The sequence below is a fragment of the Corapipo altera genome, unplaced genomic scaffold (genome assembly GCF_003945725.1).
Source record: "Corapipo altera isolate COAL_440 unplaced genomic scaffold, ASM394572v1 53, whole genome shotgun sequence".
Taxonomy (NCBI): Eukaryota; Metazoa; Chordata; class Aves; order Passeriformes; family Pipridae; genus Corapipo; species Corapipo altera.
The window spans coordinates 8,523,824-8,547,807 of NW_020884900.1; the positions used below are offsets into that span (position 1 = coordinate 8,523,824).

General features: G+C 38.5%; 1 long non-coding RNA gene across 1 annotated transcript in view; it reads right to left on the minus strand.

Annotated features, from left to right (window-relative positions):
* Positions 1-9,614: 9,614 nt before the first annotated feature.
* The window catches only part of LOC113950137, an 81,336-nt gene continuing 66,966 nt past the window's right edge, over positions 9,615-23,984 (minus strand). The window contains exon 3 of the long non-coding RNA XR_003528675.1: positions 9,615-9,789. This is a non-coding gene — a long non-coding RNA (uncharacterized LOC113950137). The remainder of the gene's footprint in view (positions 9,790-23,984) is intronic.

Below are 23,984 nucleotides of genomic sequence, written 5' to 3' on the forward strand. Positions count from 1 at the left end.
GAACAGACCTGCAGATAAAGCAATTCTCCAGTGGCAAAATATTGCACAGGTTTTCCTTTCTTCCAGTCAGAGAATCAACTTCTGTCCCTTAATTGCATCCATTTGAAAAATTTTAAACTCATCTTTTTTTTCTGTCCAATTTCAATAATTGTCATACTTGAAGGCACCTGCAGAGAAGACTGATGAACCATCTTCCAGCAACCATCAAATTTCTGAACATATAAATTGTTTATTCAGGGCTCAGACACAAAGATCAAATAGTTTCTTCACTCATACCATGGTAGCAGCTTTATCAGTAAGGTAGACACGTATGCATTACACGGTGCCACCATTTTCAGAAAAACAACCGCAAAGCATCAACCAGGATTCATTAGTTCTATTTAAACAGATTCCTCAAACATGACAGAGTCAAAGGAGTGGTTGAGATCAGCAATGATAAGGTTGAGTGCCTGTGGACCAGAATCAGGGGGAAGACCAACAAGGCCGACATCATCATAGGTGTCTGTTACAGACCGCCCAACCAGGATGACGAAGGGGATGAAATATTCTACAAGCAGCTGGCGGATGTCTCGTAATCATCAGCCCTTGTCCTTGTGGGTGACTTTAACCTGCCGGATATCTGCTGGGAGCTCAATACTGCAGAGAAGAGGCAGTCTAGGAAATTCCTGGAGTGTATAGAGGACAATTTCCTCCATCAACTGGTAAATGAACCTACCAGGGGTAAGGCCCCGCTAGACCTGCTGTTTACAAACAGAGAGGGGCTGACGGGAGATGTAGTGGTTGGAGGCCGCCTGGGAAATAGTGACCATGAAATAATAGAATTTTCAATACTCAGAGATTCTAGGAGAAACAACAATAAAACCTCTACGCTGGATTTCCGGAGGGCAGATTTTGACCTATTCAGAAGTCTAGTCCAGAGCATACCCTGGGAAACAACCCTTAAAAACAAGGGGGTCCAGGAGGGATGGACGTGCTTCAAGCAAGAAGTTTTGAGTGCACAGGAACAGGCCGTACCAGTGTGCCGAAAGGCAAGCCGGCGGGGAAGACAACCAGCTTGGTTAAACTGGGAGATTCTGAAGGAAATCAGGGATAAAAAGAGAACTTACCGACTGTGGAAGAAAGGGCTGGCTACTTACGAAGAATTCAGGAAGACAGCTAGATCATGCAGAAAGAAAATCAGGGATACAAAAGCGCAATTTGAAGTTAAATTAGCCACTTCTGTTAGGGATAACAAAAAGTCCTTCTATAAATACATTAATAACAAAAGGAGGAGCAAAGAAAACCTTCATTCTTTGAGGGACTTGGAGGGAAACATAGTTAATAGAGATGAGGAGAAGGCTGAGGTACTTAACACTTACTTTGCCTCAGTTTTTACCAGTAGGACAGGTGGCCCTCAAGGCAACCGGCCTCTGGAGCTGGTAGACAGAGATAGGAAACCAAATAGCCCCCTTGTATTCCAGGAGGAAATTGTTAGTGACTTACTGAGTCATCTGGATCCTCACAAGTCTATGGGACCAGATGGGATCCATCCTAGGGTAATGAGGGAGCTGGCAGAAGAGCTTGCCAAGCCGCTCTCCATCATCTTCCAACAATCCTGGCTCACTGGGGAGGTCCCATATGACTGGAAGTTGGCAAATATCACCCCAATCCATAAAAAAGGCTGCAAGGCTGACCCTGGTAACTACAGGCCTGTCAGCCTGACCTCGGTGCCTGGCAGAGTTATGGAGCAGATCATCCTGTGTGAAATCACACAGCAGCTACAGGATGGACAAGGGATCAGACCCAGCCAACATGGGTTTAGGAAGGGCAGATCCTGTTTGACCAACCTGATCTCCTTTTACGATCAGGTGACCCACCTGGTGGATGAGGGAAAGGCTGTGGATGTGGTCTATCTGGACTTCAGCAAAGCCTTTGACACTGTCTCCCATAGCATACTCCTGGAAAAGCTGGCAGCCCACGGCTTGGACAGGGGCACTCTGTGCTGGGTCAGGAACTGGCTCAAGGGCCGGGCCCAGAGAGTGCTGGTGAACGGAGCTGCATCCAATTGGCGACCGGTCACCAGTGGTGTTCCCCGGGGGTCAGTGCTGGGCCCAGTCCTTTTTAACATCTTTATCGATGATTTAGATGAGGGGATTGAGTCCATCATCAGCAAATTTGCTGATGACACCAAATTGGAAGGGAGTGTCGACCTGCCGGAAGGCAGGAGGGCCCTGCAGAGGGATCTGGATAGACTGGAGAGATGGGCTGACTCCAATGGAATGAAGTTCAACAAGGCCAAGTGCCGGGTCCTGCACTTTGGCCACAACAACCCCCTGCAGTGCTATAGGCTGGGCACAGAGTGGCTAGAGAGCAGCCAGGCGGAAAGGGACCTGGGGGTGCTGATCGACAGGAGGCTGAACATGAGCCAGCAGTGTGCTCAGGTGGCCAAGAAGGCCAATGGCATCCTGGCCTGCATCAAGAACAGTGTGGCCAGCAGGAGCAGGGAAGTGATCCTTCCCCTGTACTCTGCATTGGTGAGGCCACACCTGGAGTATTGTGTTCAGCTCTGGGCCCCTCAGTTCAGGAAGGATATTGAGGTGCTGGAGCGGGTCCAAAGAAGAGCAACGAGGCTGGTGAAAGGACTAGAGCACAAGTCCTATGAGGAGAGGCTGAGAGAGCTGGGGTTGTTCAGTCTGGAGAAGAGAAGGCTTAGAGGCGACCTCATCACTCTCTTCAACTACCTGAAGGGAGGTTATAGCCAGGTGGGGGTTGGTCTCTTCTCCCAGGCAACCAACAATAGGACAAGGGGACATGGGCTCAAGCTCTGCCAGGGGAGGTTTAGGTTAGATGTTAGGAAGAAATTCTTTACAGAGAGGGTTATCAGGCATTGGAACGGCCTACCCAGAGAGGTGGTGGATTCACCATCCCTGGAGGTTTTTAAAAAGAGATTGGACGTGGCCCTTAGTGCCATGATATAGTAATTGGAGTTGGATCAGGGGTTGGACTTGATGATCTTGGAGGTCTTTTCCAACCCAATCTATACTATGATACTATGATACTAGAGTGCAGACTGGGGACAATTTGTATGGGAACTAAGAAATTACATATCCTTAGTACTTTTGTCGTTGTTAATATGAACAGTGGTTACTAAAGTTCATGGAGATGACTTCAGCTGTTCAGGTTAAAGGTGTCTTTTTCCACAAACCTACTATCAGCCTGGCTGATAGCCTCTGCACCTCATAGTGCTAGCAAGGGATTTTCTACTGTGCATAAATTACACTAAATTAACCATCACTGGCAGGTGGGTGGTAAAATTATATATTTTTACTGAAGCCAGCAGTTGGGATTTTCAAGGGCATTCTTTTTTTTCGTTTCAACAGGAATATCAGTGAAAGAATGTGCACCCTGAAAAATTCTGCCTTTGTATTTTCTTCTTGGCTGGAAACCAAATTGCTGTCAAAAGGTGCAGCTCATCAAGAGAGGGAGCCTTTGTTTTGTTTAATTTCAAAGTTATAAAACATAAAACTGTGAAACTGTGGTAATAAAATTTCAGCCAACTTAAGCAGGGATGCAATATATTACCAAATGTTTTCTGAAGCAATGAAGATTCAAAGTGTGGCTTCCTCTTTTTGCATTTTCTTTTTGTAACAGCAATTAAATTATTCTTTGTGAAAAATAAACTTAGGCATCCATTTATTTTCAAGGATATGTTTTCATTAATTCAGGTCTAGAGCTATTTAGAAAACAGGAGAAAATATTTATCACTGTTTTCATTTGATTAGTTGAAATGTTGCTGGCAAAATCAACATTTTAACATGTAAAACCTTTTCATTAATTTTATGAATGTCAACAGGGACTGGTTCGGCAAAAAGGCAGGGATAGAAGATCTATGCCCAGCAGCCACAATCTACTGGAAAATTAAATTGACTTGGTAAATCTGTCCCCAAACTACCAGATAGAATTAAGTTGCAAGCATTAGAGTTGTCTCCTCTTTCCAAATCCAAAGTATGAGCTTTCCTGAAAGAATCTCATTTGCAGAATGCTTTGCGCATCAACCATTAAAAACAAACAAACAAATGAGAAAAAAGGCCTGGCTTTTCTAAATGTCTCATGTTGGCTGACCAGAAAAGCCAGGTCATGAATAATTTGTAAAAAATTTTGACCATCGTCATTGCTGCAACACATTTGGAAATCTTTGGATATTCTAGGCCTGTATATATGTATACATGTACATGAGTATAGTTCCTCTTGTGGTTCCCACTTCTTCATCTGCCAGCTGAAACATTTTGAGGTGAGAGGGGAGTTTTGCCAAGGGGAAAAGGTTCACAAGTCTACTGTGAAGTTCACATTCACATTTGACCACATTATAACACAGCAGAATTCACATGTAAACTAACTTGAGATGTTTCCATGAAATCCACTGAGAACCAACTTGGGGGGATTTAGAAAAAAAAAAAAGGAGTAGAAAGAACTAAAAAAATTGCATTCTATTGCAATAAGACACCCAACTTAGCTAATTATTTATGCATGCTCTTCAAAGTTAGAAGAACTCATTAAAATTGAGCACATGAACCAAGACTTAATCAACTGTAGTTATCAAATTCAGATACCGGTAAGCCACAAGCTCTGAAGGGTCCCAATTCACTGATAAATGCAATATTTTTGAAATCTGTACAATAAAAATAGCAGTATCATTTAATGCAAAATGTGAAAAAATTATTACAACATAGTCACTCTCACTCCCAAGCTGAGAGTTTGGCCCTGGTCCTCCTCTCACTGAGACTATGAGCATACATCTGATTTACATGGTGTAAGTGTGCCTTTTTGTACACAAAATTTTAGCACATAGCAATCTCTGATGGCTGATTGCCACCCTCCCTCTCTCCTTCATCCTTTATAACTGGGTTTATAATAAAAACGTTGACACAGCCTTAACTATGGTAACATTAGCATTTGCCATTATAATTAACAGATTCTTCTTTTTTCTTTGTGATTTACGTGCATATTTTCTTCCCAGTGCAGTAATCACAGATGGTATAGCTTGTAACATATACTATCCCTAAACAACAACTACATTCTTTTTAGAGTATGTCTCTGATAAATTTTATTTCAATGTAAAAGGTAATAGGCAGAAAATGTAGTTTGCTTACAAGTTTCCTTTATGGTTGTTTGACTGTCACTTTTCTGCAGATTTATGATAATCATTCTTGCAACAAAAACGTTTACTTCACTGTCTAAATAATAAGGTAATTTGTTACAGCTAATTACTCAAGTGCTTCCTTAATCTCAATTAAAAGATTCAGGCTGATTTTCTACATTTCTGCAGCAGTATGTTCCAGAATATCTTGTTAATGTATTCCCAATCACATATTTGTTAAGGAATGCATGGTCCATGCAAAACTGAAATGCTAAAATACATAGCTGCAATCTTAAACAATGATTTATTGTGACATGGGATGTGGGACATTTCCACAGCTTTTGTGATTGCAGTAATGAAGCTGTAAACCAAATAGCATGAAATGAAGCAAGGCCTTACAATTTAATCAGCTCGTAAACAGATCTACTGCATCAAGCAAATGACATTATTATCCATCCGAAGTAAATCATGCTAATCTCAGGAGATAAAATCAACATCATTAATGGTCACATGTCATATTCATCAACACTAAACCATCCCTTTTGACAGATTAATCCTAACTACAGCTCCCACGATGTATGGTAATAGGGCTTGTAGCATACATTTCATTCAGCAGTAAGGCTAACCAGCACTCTTAGTCTGCTATTACAAATAATTTTTTTATTGATTTACATATTTTAAAATGCATTTAAGGTGAGGTACCATTAAAAATCTTGTCACTATCACATATTTCTTCCTCACATTCTCAGCCTGTATTAATAGAAACTAGAAACTAAACATTGTATGCCATATAAATACTTTCTTTAACACACCGTTAGTGGTAATTAAAGATTTCTGCCTATGTTTTTCCCTCAGCTATGAAAATATTCCTTCTTTTTAATAGGGTTTAAAGAACTATTGATACTATTATTCTAATATCTCATTTGTAGTGTAGCAGAGCATAGTGCCCCTGGTCGTGGATCAGGGCTCAATTGAGCCAGGTAGGATCCTGAAGACTATATTATCCATTATCTCATCATTAATGCAGCATCAAAAAACCTCAAAGATGCATTTATGATATTCACTCTTCACTGCAGCTTATCGTGTCCTGCAGACTGGTTGTATATTTCTGCTCTGACTCTGGCTTCTGCGTATTGCCTATTTGTTCCAAACGCAAAATATATTTATTTATCATGGAACTGACCCTGTATGAATGCTTTTGAAAAGTGTCCACTATTCAAAGTGTCACTTTCCCTGAACAGGCACTGAATTATATTGACAGGCACATTATCAAGGGCTGCTGACTGACAGAATGAATGACTGTGGCTACATGCCGCATTGCCAGTCATTGACTGAGTGGGTGCAAAAATTATCTACAACCTTTGGAGATCTAAAGGACTCTGAACTAAGGCTAGAAAAGAAGATATATGCAAGTGATTTACTTGGAGAGCATTTATCAACTTAGTACAAACATCTCAACTATTACTCAAACTACTTCACTAATGCAGTAATTCATTAATGGTTTATTCTCTCTCCTGAAACTATTTTTTACAACATTCCTTTTATGCAATTATTAATGTTATGTTATTTAATATGTGTTTATGTTTCACCAGGGAAATGGTTGGGGTAATAATTTTAAAAGCAACCACTGCCTCCTGCATTTGTTTTTAAGCCAGTGTTGGTTAAGATGCATCTTAGTAAGATTATACAGGCAAGACAAAAACAATACTAGAGATGGCCTGTGGCTGACACATAGTAACCAGTAAGTCTGGTTAAGAGAGAAGGCAGAATGCTTCCTGCCTGTGCTGGAGCTTCAGGAAAACACTAAACTAACCACAAAAGCATTTAATTTACTTGCCAAAATAATTTATTAGCCAGACTCATTTTTGATTGACATAATGGCAGCTTGAAGAAGTAGACCACAAAATTCTACTTTTTGTAAAAATCACATCTATTGACTAGGGAAAAAAGAAGGGTAATAAAATTTTTCAATAAGTGCATTAATTTCAAAACCTCAAAGTACTAATGTCAAATTTACTGGAATCCACTGACCTTTAAGGAGCTTTTAAAGATTTTATGACTTAGATTGTCACATTACTTACCAAGAATACTTAAGAAACTGTTTTTCCTATCTAAGGTTTTTAATGTTGAGATTGTGAAGACTTTCTCTTTTCTGTCACTGTCCTTTTTACTCTCAGTGCTCCCATACTTCAAGCTCAACATAACAAGTTACTTAATCTTTGACAGGCTGCAGACATCTGTGGTGCTCATCAGGGATGGTGGTTAGAGGACTAAAAGAATCACTGATGAGGAAGAACAAAAAACTCCACCTTCCTCATAGGATTTTTGTGCTACTGCATAACATCTTAGTGAGAGCACAGTGTTGTTGAGCTACTACCCCTCCAAAACCATGTCCTAGTACCTCCTAGACATGTCTACTCCTACAAAGGTTTACTAGGTAAAGCCAAGATGAAAGCAAACTGTCTTTTAAGGGGTATGGTTTAGGTGAACAAAAGAAACAAACCAGCTTCTCAAGAAATACAAACAAAACTGGCAACAGGACTTCCTGGTAGTATAAGTGGTATATAAAGTAAAGTTTTGCCAGCACAGCTATGGTGCAATAAATGAAGAATAAAAATAGTCCCTGATATAGCTATCAGACAAAAATTTTCCTGTGTAGACCAAGTCCTAGGAAGAAACATCACTTGAACAAAAATAACTAGTGTCTAAAAATAAAAAGGGTGGATTGCCTCACTTTTATCTGCAAGAAACGGAGGAACAAGACCATACAGTGGGCAAAAGACAGCAGGAATGTCTGCAATAGCTCATTTATGTGCATGTTAAGAGTATGGATTAGGACAACCATTAAAAGGATAAGGACAGTCCCACGGGGCTAATAGATAGCTAAGAGTAAAATCTATTATTTTTATTCCCAATATTTTGTCCTCCCAGTTTAGTAACTGTATGAAAAAACCTTCTTTGAGAATTTTGTATAATATTTAGCAGCAGGACTCACATAGTACCATGTGTAGTACTACAATACCACATCATCTTAAGTTTTTTTAACAGACTTCATTAAAAATACCATTAGCTAATGATACAATTAGAGAGAACTTTTTCATCCATTTGTTTCATCTCTGAAACACAGCTGTAATAGCAAGATGTGCTTGGTTTTTAATAAGTCCTGATAATATTCTATCAGTTTAAAGGGCTACACACTGAACTTACACAGATAACTGGTTTAGTCTAAAAATGATAAAACATGTCAGGACATAAAGATCATTTCATTCCTTGAAAAGAAGCCATGACTTAAAATATTGTGCTTTGGTTGTATGCGCAAGATTCCTATAATCAGTCATCCAAAATAAACTACACTATTTAGGAATTGACTAGAAAGCAAACAAGTTAAAAACCTGTTTTAAAAACCCATTAAAAAAGGTTAGGAACAGAAAACATCTTCATTTTTATGTATATGTTGTTTCCTGGTTTAATTTCAGTGCGATTTAAGTAAATCTATTAAGCAACAACAAAGTTTTCATGCTAGTAACATTGCCAGTTACAAGCTAATACTATTACCTGAAGATATGCACAACTTATTACTTATTATTAGTTGAGAATAAAAGCCAACTAGAAGATGTGGGGTATCTACCAGTGACCGGTAGAGAAGGATGGATTCTCCTGCGTGTAAATGTATGCTGAAGGACATTCAAAGTAACAGAAAATGGAGTTAGCATTTTACTACCATGATGCACTGGTGACAATGTTGGCGGAATATGCAGCACTGGATATGTAGGCCCCAATTTCTCTCCAGTGTTTGAACTCGGCTCAGGTTTGTAATAGGTAGTGAAAAAAATAATCATTACTTGCTCATTAACCAGCATAGAATAAGTTATTGGTTATTACATTGTTTGAAATCTAGAACACTTTTAATAGTCAATGTAAAGGATGCAGGTTGAAGCATTAGTTAGAATATATGAAGAATTTATATTATTATAAAAAAAATCACTAAGAAGCCCTGGGAGTAACATAAGCTAGATATGCAGAGCTCAATATATAATGCCATTAATACATTGAAACATACACCCTTCTCCCAGTGGAATATGCCTCAAACATGTAATTAGTGGCATGGTAGCATTAGTTCAACAAAGATATCAAGGCAAGAGAGACCTTATGAACATCACAGCAAAAAACTCCTGACAGCTGATTTTCCTTTTGGCCATTTGGTATGTAAAGTATAGTAAGTTTATGCACTTATGCAATGAAAAATTGGTTCTTTCTTTATGATCCACATAATTTCTTCAAATCACCTTTTCATAAGTAATCTACACTGCCACTGTTGGGTCACATAGATGAAAACCCTAACTTTGTAGCTGACACCTTCATTTTCATCCCAACTGACGGTAGAGCTTCTAATTTAGAGAGACAGAAGTATGTTATGCACAGTAACAAGAGGAGCAGTACCAGATCAGAACTTAGATCTAAGGAAATGAGAAAACACCTTTTTTATACTTGCTGTATATACAAAATACATGTAGCTCATGAGTGACAAAAGTAGCCTCTCTCATTTTCCCATTTGCAAGCTTAACAGTGATATAAGCATGGACTTCAACACACAGTCTTTCAGGTTTAATCTTCTCACACTGAAAGAGAGAAATCCAGACTGAAGAGTAAAGAAAATACATCCTTTGTTAAACCTGTATTATAAAAACATAAAACAATAAAAAAGTTTATTGCACTCTTGACTTTAAAGTCTCCTTTCAAAGTTTTCTTTCTCCTACAATATAGTCAGAGATAAATCATGCAAGCACAGGGATCCTTTCGGTTAATTTAAGGCTCAGTAAAGATAACACAAGATAGAAATAACTCAGGTTTTTGTAGTGTTATCCAACTTTTGCAATAAGGTGAATTACTTTTGATTTTTTATTTTAGAAAAGGCCTATCTGTGCTCCTTGGTTTTTTTCCTTTTTTTTCCTTCATTCTGAATGCCAGAGGAAAAAAAAAATCAGTTTATTATTGAATCTTCATACACAAAGAAGATTATGAAAGCACATGCATGATGACCCATTTCTGAGCTGTCGACAGTGGAGCTGGAAAACTCTGGAAACACTTTTTTAGTACCGCTTGGATTATAAAAGGGTCTTGAATACACAAACTGATTGGCTTCAATGGATTAGCAATAGCTATCTTAAAAACACTTTTGAGCTTATAGGGACATTCCCTAGCTCTTCATTTTAATGTGAAATTCTACTCTGAAAAACAACCATCAAAGCAATGCCTTTGTCATCAAACAAGTTTTATTTATGTGTGTGATATATGCTCCTCTTAGCAGCTCAGTTAACTTTTGGTTTTATATAATACTCAGAGGGAACTTGAGCGTTCTGGCTCTGCATTCTTAACCGAATCCCAGTGGGAAGATCAGATAGCATCTGGCCTTTATGAATCAACATAGGGTTGCTGCTGGGAAGGAAAGGGTAGTGCTTTGTTCCTGTTTGCTTTTGAACAATCATAGCATACCTAGCGACCAGAATCAGTTCCTCCTGTCTTCCCCTGCAGCAGGTAATGCACTGGCATTGCCTTTTCAGTCTTTCACCCAGTCTAGTGAACTAGGCAAACACAAAAGCCTTGGTTCATTAAGAGACATCTCAACTCTTGGGAGTCCCTGGGAAACACGGTCTGAGCCACCAGTGTTAATTCATCATGAAGTTCCTGGAGTAGTACATCTCCTCCATACCCCTTCCCATCTCCTGCCATGGAGGTGTTCCACTTCTATGGGACCATCTAGCCTATGACCCAACCACAACCAGCTCAGTCTGACTTGCAGATGTTAGTGCATTCAACTTTGTTTGGGATATAAGTCCTTCCCTTGTAAATGGAAAATATTTTGACTAAAAGCTGTCAAATTACAGCAAGTAGTGAAGTCCACAAGGCTTTTTTCAATGTCATTTTGTAGAGGGAAAGAAAAAAGCCTTTAAGGAGAGCATATAAGTCATGGGATTGGGTTTCCAGAGGGCTTTTTGGGATCCTTTTAGACCAAGAGTTTTCTAACATGGTCAGAGCAAGGGCTGTGTGAAACAGTAATTTTGACTGTCATGCTATTTTTCAGTTCCAGCTTTCATCACTTTGTGCCTTTTGGGTCTAGCTTTGCCTCCACTTAAGTGGTTGTCAATGTAGAATAAATCACATGAAGACTACTTAGGGCCATGCTCTTCGCCCAGCCCACATAATAGAGGAAGGAACTAAATCCTCAGAAATAAAGGGATATACTCTCCTACTCAGTATGGCTATTGAAATGCTGGAGAACTAACTGTTACTCTGAAGATGAGAAATAATTGTTTTCTCTAACATGTACTCGATTCAAATTTAAGAGGAATCATAGCCCTCTGCTGCTTTTTTAGAAAATCAGGAAAAAATCTGCAGTGTCTTTTGAGCACAATGCATGAATAGAAGAGAGCAATAAAGAATGTATTGCACAATGCATGAGTAGCTGCAGTACAAATTAATATATTGTGATGGGTTTAGGAGGCAGAGGGGTGTCCAGAGCTGGACCTGGAACAGTCAAGCCAGTGATTCATGGCTTTCAGTAGTGAGGCCAATGATTCTTGAATTCCAGCCTTTGCAACCATGCCTTGCCATTCATTCTTTTTCAGATGCAAAATATTGCAGACATTCTTTCTCTAAGGGAAATATGCTAAAGGAAACTGGGACTAGCTAACAAACTGGAAACTTAAGCACTCCTTTACATTTTAGGACAGGAGATAAATCAATCGGGATCTTGATGTACATTTTTAAAGAAAAAAAAAAGAGTGGCCTGAATCTGACTTACTCTTGCATAGGAAGCTTGTGTAAGTGTGAAGACTCTAGAGAGGAGCTGGCTTCATAGTAGGAAAAGCTTTTTTTGTTACTATTAGCAGCCTGAGGTGTGCTGATCATTTTATTCCTGGTATTTTGCCATCTCTTAACAAGCATTGCCACAAAATGACTCATGAGAAGGGGTTTTTGAATGGAGTTCAGTCATTTTGGCACAGATTGCAACTCTGATCATAGGGAAACCATTTACTTTTCCAATTACGTGGTCAAGGCACAACTGTAAGTACTGCAGAGTTTTCTCTTCCCATGTTAACCTATCAGGACCAGCCAACTAATAAACAGAAGAAAGTGAGTGTTTGGTGAACTTTATAGTCATAAACTGTACACAAAAGTCTTCAGGCCATCAATTTCTCTTCATTATTTGTGTATTGCTCTTGAAGACTCTTCTTGGAATCAGTTTTCAGAAATGTATTTCAACAGCATACTACACATATAAATATTGTAATTCCTCTTTTTTGATAGTTAGCTTTAGAAGCAACTGACCTGTCAGCTCCTACCCTTCATCTGGTGAGGGTTTAAGTCAACTCTCTAGTGGAAAACAATCTGATGTAAAGTTGGGCTAGACCTTTGCTAGACAAATCTTATTAAAACAGAAACCTTAAACAAACGCAAGGCTTTGTCACCTACACACTTGTTCTGCATATCTAATCCACACAATGGTTTGTTGACCATAAACTATTTGCCCCTGTGGGAACCAAGAGTGATCTCCTTCACACTTCTTAACTTCAAAATATTGCTTTCATCCCCTCTTTCCCTCTTCATTCCTCTCTTCCTCTGATCGCAGAAATCCTCTCAGTTACTGTAACTCAACACTGGAAAACATTCCAGCATTTCACAGATCCTCACATCCGTTACTGTTTACAGGACAGTATCGCACAGCCAGGCAGTACTGGGCTGATCCCTGAGTCATTGAAGTCAGAGATTCTGTCACAGACAATAATAAACAAACAAATTTTGTGGGATATTTTGTATTACATCCAGGTGTATTTTTTTGTTAAAGGTATTTTTCACTTAATCTAAATAACAGGACATCAGTATCCAATGGGTATATTCTTTCTAACTTTGCTCAGCATAAAAAGCTTTTTCATTTACTATACTTTTGGTTCAAGTGCACAAAATGAACTGGGGCAATTAAAAACAGGCAAATAATGTACCTGATGATTTACCATATTTTATTTACATTATTATATAGCTATTTGATGTAATATTGTCTGCTCCCGTCACTCTCTGCAATGTGTTTGATGATTCAGGGAATAAATAAAACCCGGGGTTAGCAAATAAATGAGAGCAGAATTGGCAGCACACCAAGTCTGCTTTATTTGACTGAGAGAGAGATGTGTTACATGGCCTGTTTGTTTAAATTACACTGAGAGCTGAGATACACCAGGTGTTGTAGTTCATGGAACAGAGCCCTTAAAATGTTTGCAAAAACCAGATTTCTGTTTACTGGTTTGCCAGAATACAAAACCAGAAGGTTTACACTGAGAAGTTGAAAGAACAGGACTCTGTGCTACCATTTTGCTATTATTTTTATTAATTAAATTTACAGAAATGTCTCATATATACTGACTATCCAATCTCCGTGTGTCTGTCTCTACATTGGAATATGTAGTATACAAAATTATGTAAAACTATTCTAATGACTTATCTTAATGACTCTGAAATACCATAAGACATTCTGAAACATCATAATACAAATCAAGCTGTGCTATCTTTATTCAGCTAAACTCCCCTTAAGTTCAGTATTTGGGAGCTAGGTCTGAGAGATTTAATTTTTTAGAGTTTTTCCCCCCACTACCTCTTCCATCAGAGACAGCCAGATAGAGTGGGTTAAAATCAAGGAGATCCTGAGCCGTTCTTTCAGGATGGGCATGGAAGTAGTGTCACAAAGAGACCTTAGTAATAAACTACACTTAAAAATTGTTCATTTTCCTTAGGATCATACTAAGGATGCATTCAGGTATTCACAGCAGAGGTGGCTGGGCCTCTAGCTTTGTGCTGCCCTCCACAGCATCCTGCAAAGCAAGCAGAGTGGGCACATGAGTGATCCTCACCCACTTCATTGGAAAGTCAGCCAAGGCAGTTCAACCTACCATAGAAGACTGTTAGAAGTAATCCACTCAGTCTTGCAGTGCTGTGGGGCCAATAACCTTTGGCAAGGGAAGAGGTTAAACCAGCAGGAGTTTTGTCTTAAGCTAGGAAAGCAGTTTCTGCAGTGAACATCAGACCACAGCCTGAATCAAGTTCAAAATTTGAACAGAGAGAGAGAGAGGTGGGGGGGGAAGAAAAAATGGGGAAGGGAGGAAGAGGACAAGGAGGACAGGAGGAGAGAGAAGCAGAGAGAGAGAGTACTCATTCCCCCTTTAACTCTATGATCTCTTACCAGCACTCTGAGCAAACCATATCTATCAACAAAATAAAGGCTAATGCATGTGAGGCTTCTTTAAGTCTCACCCAGTCATTTTTTTGTTTTAGAGATTTTCTTCCCCACCTTGAATAGAAAAAGATTACTTTTTAAAAACCAACTGCAGCAGCAGTGACATGAGTTATCTTCCAACAAAAGTATATGGTTTCAGATTCAGTTATCTCTGAGACTGCCTTTTTCTGTATCTTTTAGTGGTTATAACTTACAACTGCCTGGAGTGCTTTTACTGTCCGATTCAAACATCTTGATGGACAAAACATTCCTACTGACTCTCTCTGGAACCCTCTCTCTTGAAGCCTGCCAAAGCCTGAGTTTCAGCATGCACAGAACATACTGCAAGTAAAGTCTGCTTAATCTCACTTTGCATTTAGCAAGAAGATATTGGGATAGTCCCAGAGAAATACTGAGATTTGTGTTGATTTAATGAAGAAGATAATAATGCCATGCTTACATGGAATCATGTACTTCTGTATGGTGGTTAGTGTGGCTGAGTTAGGACAAATAAAGAAAGAAGATCCCTAGGATAAATTCATAATTCCAGCAAAGTTGGAGGTAAAACTCCAACTGACTGTAGTGGGACCAGCATTTTGCCTCTGCTTTTTTGGTTCTGTAGTTTATCCATTAATATATGTGATCAGTTCCCAGTCTGTTGAAGAGACAGAGATTACTGCTGTACAAAAAAATACAAAGAAATACACACTTTCTTCAAAAGTTTCTTGACAAGAAAGCCAAGAATCCCCTCACTTTCCCATTAGTATGAGCACAAATATCAGAACACAGGATGAATTATATGTATAAAAACAAACTGCTTATCTCACTGCTGAAGTTTTTTAAAACCAATTTTAATGGTCTTGTGAGCAAAACAGATTCAATAGGTCTGATCTGCCAATACATTACTCCATTTGTATGTCAGTACAACTCCATTGATTTTTGTGCTATTATGGCTGTGTAAAAATGAAATAACACAGTGTTGAATCAAACCTATTCAAAGACTGATTGATGGTCCTGTTCAGAAATCAGATAAATTAAGAAAAGCAAAATGTGTTGGGAGGAGATGATGTTCCAGATATGCTGTAGTGGGAGGAAGGATCACACACTACAAAAAAAAGGTGGTTTCTATGATAGAACACGTTTCACAGTGGAGAAATGATGTGAAATGTCAGGACAATATATGGTTTGTTTAAAAACCTCATCACTGTCTAAAAATAGCCTCTCACTTATGTTTTTCCTCTTTGAGAACTATACTGATCCCCAATTCTGCATCTCTATTTCTTCACAGAATAAAGTTTGCTAAGTACGGGTTGCAGAGACAGGAAGATTTGTAGCTTTGGGACTTGGGACAAAATCTAATTTTAGTAGGCTCTATGTTTCTGCTTATAGTGGTGAGGCAGAATATCAAATGAGCTGTTTAGCCATGATAACACGTTTGCACTGGTTACAATGTTCATTTTCATAATTCTTTAAATAACCGGCTTTCACCCTAACATGAAAGCAAGCCTTATTCCATTAAGCCCTCAGTTCACCCAAGTTACTAAAAAATGGGACCTCAGTATATTATGAAGTTTAGTTCACATTAGCCAGCTGCTTGGTTAGGGTAATTTAAACCAAAACAAGAGTATTGCTTTTCTCTAAATAGAAGTTGTAGGCCACAATATGTTGTGGGCTTGAACTGTGTTATATCACTTTAGGACATAGGTCTCAAATGTGAGAGAAAAGTGTGTGATAAAATAAGACCAACATTGGTTTTGACCTAGTTTGAACAAAGGTGCAGAAAAATCAATGAGCCTAAATGCTTTGTTAGCCTTTTACTACAACATTACATATTACATGCAAATAATGGCACAAATTTAAAGTTACTATTCACGTCAAGTGATTTCTTTGAATCTATATTTTATATTTTACAGATCTTGAACAGTAACATTTTTCTTTTTAGTGCAAAGTTGCTCAAGGTTCACTGGAGACTCTTTTAAATTGCTGCTTTCAGAGAAATAACAATGTAAAATGACATTATGATGTATAGCACCCTTCTGAAGACTTGAACCAGTGCAGCAGCAAGTCACTAAAACCTCTGGGAATGAAGCAATCTCCAGGGCACTATTGTCCAGTTGTCCTAACTAGATCATTTTTAATTAGTTGCAATTAATTTCACTTGACAGCACACTGAAATATCAAATTAGAAAGCACAGAAAAATACACTGGAATTTGGAAATTATCATTGTTGGATAGCTTCTCTATTACAGAAGAGAACTGGATCTGATTATTACCTTCCTTAATCTATATAATTTTCATTAATTTGTTTCTACAATAAAGATAAGACATGCAAGACATGCAATGATGTTGCTAAAGTAGTGATAGAGCTTTAGCACTTAGCCAGCCGACATGCATCAGGCTAACAAGTAGTCCATAGGCATTTTCTATTGAAGAAATCAGTATCTATCAATTCTAACAGTTGCCTGTGTTATGGCTAAAATGGTTTAGGATTGTGGATACAACAAGGTACAAATTATCTACATTTTTGTCCCATCCTGTCCCAATAGGTTGGTCATTCCTGCAGGGAACTCAAAAGATCCAAGCAGAGGCACAATCCTTATCAGCAGATTTCTAGAGAAACTGAGATTTATCCTTCTGTGGAGATATATTAGAAATCCCACATTTGTCAGTGCTAGAGGAATCCAATCTGAGGAATTTTGCTATCAAGACATGAAACATGGCTACCCAAGAATCCAGGCAATGGTACCCTTGCAGCAGTCAGGTTATCCCTGACTGCCCTGGAATAAGCAACCTGTAGCAAATTCAGCATGGCTTTGGGGTGAGGAACTGCTGGATCTTCTTTCTGATCAGTGCAGTCAGAGCACTAGAGAGTTCACACAGAGGTCTGCTGTATCCTAAGGCTAGAAGAAATGCATACCAGAGAAGTGGCTGTCTTTCCTTCCATGTCCCCTTAGCACCGTCAGTTGGCACCAGATTGCCTTAGAGATACAGATAGAAGTGCTATAGATCATACATATCACAGCACAGATAAGCCACTGAATTAGAATACTGAATTATGCTGTTAAGTGTTTTGATTTTATAGATATTGTCAGGCCATATCTATGACAAATTAAAATGCTACATCATCTAATCTTGACACTATTAGAGGAAAAATATATCTAAGAGGTCAAATGGGGCCAAATTTTCAGTAAAGTTATTTTAATGACAAGATATACCTCTACAATTCAAAGTGCAAACTAAACCTTCTCAAGTGAACTTAATAAGAATGAAAGAAGCTAAATCATCATCCGTAGGAACTGAAATCCTAGACTGACAACACAATAGACAGGGGAAGACACAGTGCTCACTGTTCTGTGTGCCAGTGTCCTTCTATCACAGCCAAAAGGGGAAAAGTCTTCCAAGGAGCTTGTGTGGGCCCGTTCAGTCCTTACTGATTACACTGAACTTGCCTGAAGGAGAATAGGTAGTACCGTGAGGTATTTGTTCCCTTCTCTGCCAGCTCCTCTGCACATGAACTAAAATAACTAACTTGCTTCACAAACCAGTTTCCAGATGACAGCTACTTATATAGTCAAAAGAGTTACCGTCAACAGATGTAGTGTAACTTGGTCTTTGTGCAGTTTCCTCTCTTACAAATACAATATTATTCCATCTCTCTGTGATCATTTTGCAATTTCACATATTTTTACTCATCAGATTTTCACAATTTGGAAATTTGATCATGAAGACAATTGAGTTAGGGGGATTGGGAGCTGCCTGAAATAATAATACATTTCTGAGCATCTTGTGATAACTGGGTCAATCAGACATATTTTTTCAGGAAAATACAGCTGGAGGAGCAGTTACAGTTTCATCTCCGTTTACCAAAAAATGCAAACTAGGAATCTGTGTAATTCTCAGAAAGAAACTTGTACTCCCTCAAGCAAGGTCTCTTTCATTGAATCATGTTTGTATACCAAGAAATTGTTTAGTTAGTCTTACAAAATCAAGTGTCGTGTGTTCACTCATTCTTTTCCCCCGGAGCTGAAGATGGTTGGTTTCCCCCGGAGCCAAGCCCAAACCACCACATCAAGAAACCTACTAATTATCAAATTGTTTCATGTTGGCAAATATGATAGCTAAAAATACAAAAATATTTCTATGAAGATCAAGGTCTTATTATATCCCGCATCTATTCAAAACACTTTACTTTCTCCACTGAAAATGTCTATATTTGTGTTACAAGGCCAAAAAGTTTTGAATGATTGAATAAAAGTTAGGTCATGCACTTTTACATTTTTTTTTCAAAGCAACTTGATCATTCAGTCTTATTTAGAGCCACGAAAGATCAAGTTCATTTTATTGCAGCATCCTGCTTCTCCACCTGCAATCAGAGATCCACTAGGCCAGCTTGCAGTGAGCAGTCTCCTGGGACCTTATGCTAGGAATGGGCCAGACTTAAAAATGATGCAGTAAAAATCAAAAGCACAAGTGAAGCGTCAGTACAAAAGTCCCATAAAAAGCTAGGGTTTGATCTAGAATAAAATTCTGGTATTTTGGTACCGTGTCTAGAGTCCTCATTACCAGACAAATTGATCTTTAATGAGGAAGTAGACAGAATTGGACTGGGCTCCTTTTTACAGCACAACCTATATAATTTCTGCTGTGTCAAAGCGTCAGAAGTGATTTAATTTCTTTCTTTCTTTCTTTTTTTTAATTCTTTCAAGGTCCTTTTTCCTTAGAGGGACAGAATCTTCCTGTGGCTGAGAACCAGTGCAAACTGCCACAGGACTGAGGACTATCTTATACATTCACAGCAAGACAGATGGGAAAAACCCCAACAGAACTATTTCTTTTTAGTAATATACATGTTTTTCTTATCACACACTGAATTGCCCCAAATTACTGATGTTGGTAGAAAAGATAAGTTAACCTGCCTGTACTTCAGCATGCTGGCTAGTGCATGGGTTTATTTTTCTGTATTTTCTTTTTTTTTCTCCTTCTTTTTACTTACTTGGCTTAATTAACAAGATTCAAAATAATAGCATGACCTTTGACACTGTTCCATGATTCACTATATTCAAGAGCATCTATTTTTGTTTGTATAATATCACAGCATAAATGGTGTCATCTTCTAACAGAGTGTGACAGGAGCTTAATTCCTGGTGCCTATGAATCAGGTCAGGAGCTCTGTCGATGACAGTGAGTTAGAGATTTACAGTAGACCAGACAAACTATAAAAACCTATGGTAGGGATTATGAGTTATCAAGATGTGCTGAGCTGGCACATGCTGCTAAGTCTGCGGTCAGCATTATCCAGAGGGAAGCTACAGTGCCACAGCTGCACAGCACTCTATTACTACCAGTTAGCATCAGAGCCAGTATCAGCAATGCGAAGACTTTAAAAAGGTTTGAAGGCAGGAGGATAAAGAAGGGAAATCGGGAGGAAAATGCATGACAAACAGTAACATCTCCAGGACTGCCAACTCGTAAATCCAAAGGTTGCTAGCAAACAAACTGTACGTTCAGCACTTTAACAAAACCACTCAAGGAAATAACATCAACATCAAATTGAAAGCTTTCTATTCCCTTGTTCTGGCAGGAAGCGTGAGGAAAGCAATAACTGCGGGAGGCTGCAGTTTTTCATGCAGTGAATTCTTTGTTCATTGCACATATCATCAACTGATTATTTGCAATGGAGGAATGGGCCAGGTAGGAAAAGGGCTTCCTGTTCTGTCATGCTTTTCCTCAAACTCTAGTAATTCCTTTCTTGATTTTTAATATATATATAAACACATTGCTTATGGCTCTAGCTCAAAATTGACTAGATATCCAAAACAAGAGTCAGTTCAAGAACTGAGATACATTTAACAATGATTTGCCGTGCTTCCAGCAGTTCTCAGCCTTCCTCACGGCAATATGGAGGGCCTTAAAAAGGTCTTATATGTTCAAGTTATTTCACTTTTCATTTAGGTTTCCCTTTTCATTTAGATGTTTTAGAAAATCATGGCCACCATGACAACTTTTAGGTTTCCCTGGTTGATCTCTTCTGCACAGATTTTAGAATAGAATGAGAAATTTCAATGGCCTGTGCAGGAAAGTTGATAACACTGAAAGAGGTACAGAAAGTCAGAAGAACATACTGTTTTTGCCAGATGAAAATATCATACTTCTTTAGAACAGAGAGAGCATTTGCCCTGTCAGCAATCATCATCAGGAACATCCCCCCATCTGCACAAATTCCGTTTTATCTCCATTAAGGTTGGTCCAACTTGCCTTTTAGCCTACCAAGTGATCTGGTTCTACAAGAAAGAAGAGATTAAACCTTCCGGTGTGATAGGAAGGACAGCTGAGTGCCATCTGCACATTAGTAAGTGCACTTATGGTCTCAAATGTTCTCACATACATATCAAATAAATGAGCTGCACAGAATGCCACCCTGTAGAGTTTCCTATAACAAAGAGCCTACTAAAAAAATCCTCCCATAACAGTCTTTAAGATTTATGGGAAGGAAAAGAATTGACTCAGCAAAGATCAACCATACTATTCCTATCAGATACCCAGGCAAGCCAAGAACATCTTGTAATTAATTGTACAAAAAGCAGTTGAAAGATACAACCATTATGCATTTTGGTTTGAAATGAACAAAGTATACATGGCTTCCTGAAATAATTAAATTAACTGCATGCACTTGTGCCTTGCAGCAAAATCCCTTCTTCTTCAATTTCTGAGTTTGATTTCTGTCAGGCTTACCACAAGATTAATAGGAGGCAGCTGTACCAGCTGTACCATTGTAGAAGATGGATTTTTGACTGTATATTCTGATCACCTGCTAAAGGTAACCCATGCCTTATCCTTCTATAGAAAAGTGCTGAAAACTTGATTAATAAACCACTGCCTTTTTTACAGCCACAATGGGTAATTACTATCTTTCTCTCTTAGAAAAAAGGTAACTGATAGGTATCTCCAAATAATGTATGTGAGAATTAAAAAACACCCAACAACTTTGATATATATATATATCTCATAAAAACACTCCCACCTTCTCAGAATCTGCCCATTAAATTTTAATATTATCTGCAAAGCACACAGAGGGTTACCTACCACATGGAAAAGTGGGCTAACTGCACGTCTATAAGCAAGATGCACGCTGACCTGCCAGCAGTGATTTCAGTATCCAGAAATTTATTGGTAGAAGGCAGCCATATAGCAAATGGTTTTATTTATCCCTTTCCAAATTTTTCAACATGTAGGAGCTCCTTGAACTTAAAATAGCTACTAAACTAAAGGCTATGTCAAACGTGGGCACTCGACAAACAGATTTTTTTCCCCCCAGTTTAAACAGTGATGCTACTATGAACATACTGGTCCGTGGCCAAGTCAGCACTTGCACTGAAAAGCAAGGTTAGTGATCACAGATGATCATTACTGGCTATGAACAGATAACAGGTTACTATTTTTAGATTGAGTGATACCATAAGAACTGTAGTACTTTCCTTGAGACAGCCGAAGCAGAAAAAGTTTAGTAAGCCATATTTCTGTTAGAATTTCCTGTTTTCAAGCTCCAAATGAATGTTGGACAGATGTTTTCTCATGCAAAACAAGTCCTCATTCTAGGATACAATGAATCCTGTAATATGAATGTGATTTTTAAAAAATTTAATTAACTGATTGATGTTGGTGACATAGAAGGTATTATACTACATGACAGAAAAGCGGACTAACTCATCAACAGCACAATGAATGTATGACACTTCAGATGCCAAAAATGGCTGTATGTAAATGAAATAAAATGATTTTTCATGAAACAAAAGATTTTTTAAAACCATACTTACCCAAGTCATTGCAGTTGGTATAGCTGAAGGAAGAGATTTTTAAATCCATGTGGCACCGCATGGGTGGGAAAGTGGAAGCAAGTGGATTTTAAGACCAGGCACTTCAAAACCGACTAAGAAATAGCAGTGGACTCAATACAGGAGATGTAAGAATTTAATTTGAAGGCTTTACTATGCCATCCATGCAAATCATATCAGACCCTAAAATTATAATGGACATACTGTTTTTCAGCCTTGGGACATGGGTGTAACTGGATCATGAAGTGCAGGCTTTAAGAGCAGCCACTCAGTTTGGTTTCTGCTCACTGTGCAATGTACAACCTGCACCCCACATCCCCTTCATGCCTTTTGTGCCTGAAGAACCACAGAGGCTATGCAGCACTGATGCATCCTTCTGACCAGAGCACAAACAATAAGAATGATTTTTGTGCAGCTGTTGTGGGCTTGGAATGGTAGATGGATGACAAAGGAGACTGAATTGTAGAAGGAGCAAGGGTATAAAGGTATAACCAAGAGGCTAGCATCATAGGGGCAGAGGAATTTATTCCTACAATTCACATCCTGGGAACTAAGCCTAACATTGGGTCTCATCTCTTCCTCTGTCAGCAGCTGTCTGTGAAACTCTTAGATGAAGTTTGTGTCTAATTCCTTTCTAATGACTAATACAGAGAGAGGTCAGTAGTCCTTCTTTGACAGCCACTTGGCAATTTAAATGCTAGGAGTCTGTACATGGATCTAATAATCTAAGATCCTTTGCAGATAAGCAAGCAGTTATGCTCTAAGTATTGCTTGTTTTAAATCTGGAACAATAAAGTAATATTTTAATAGTTCTGTGTGTCAATCAAGATTTAGGTAACAAGAACCAAACTAGCCACACAGCCTTATTTTGGTTCCTTTCTCTTGTACACCATGAAGCATCCTATTTATTCCATAAAATTACTGAACCACTCACAGCACAGAGCGGATGCTGTGTCCAGGTCAGTGCAGTCAATGAACCTGGTGTGTGACAAGATTCTTCCTTCATGTCTTCCACTAGTTAAATGTGAGAAAAAGCAGCTATGGCTAACACCACTGAATGCCACCGCTAAGAATTGGAACTTATCTTTCTTCAGTCAAAGAATTTTTTTATGATGCTTAACAAGCCACTTTAAGACTTTAGAGTGATGAACATGAAACACTGGCCAGTTCAGACTGTATTTGGTATTGACTGGTTTCACTTTGAACTTTAGATCCTTTTTGTAAAAAGCTAAAGACTGAGGGAAATCAAAGCTGTAGATGTCTCAACATGGACACCTTGGAAAATTCTAAAAAAAAAAATTAAAAAATTAGAAAGGTGAAAAAGATAACTCAGTGACAGTTTTGAAGTAGTCTGTGGCCATACAGTGAATTTTACAGTAAATGTAGAATTGTAAGAGCTAAACAAATATCTTTTTTTATTATATCTTTGGATTCAACAAGAATCCAAAGGAAATATCAGTAAGGACTAACCACAACATTTATGGTTGTTGGGGGAGAAGGTCATTTTAGATGCTCTGTTTCCTGATTTAGAAAAACATCTCCTTGCAAGATCACCCCTAGAGAAGTATACAAAAGTCCTAAGGAGGTAGGAGCTACCAAGGAACCTTCTGTATTCTGTTCTGGCACTTGTTGATTCAAGATCTTAAGTTGGTTTAGTAGTAGTCACTTAATGGTTACACTTGGCCTTGCAAAGATATCACTGTTTGTTGAAGGTATCTGTGTAAGGTGAGAGTGGAATCAAGGTTGACAGTGATAATGTGTGTTACCCACCAAG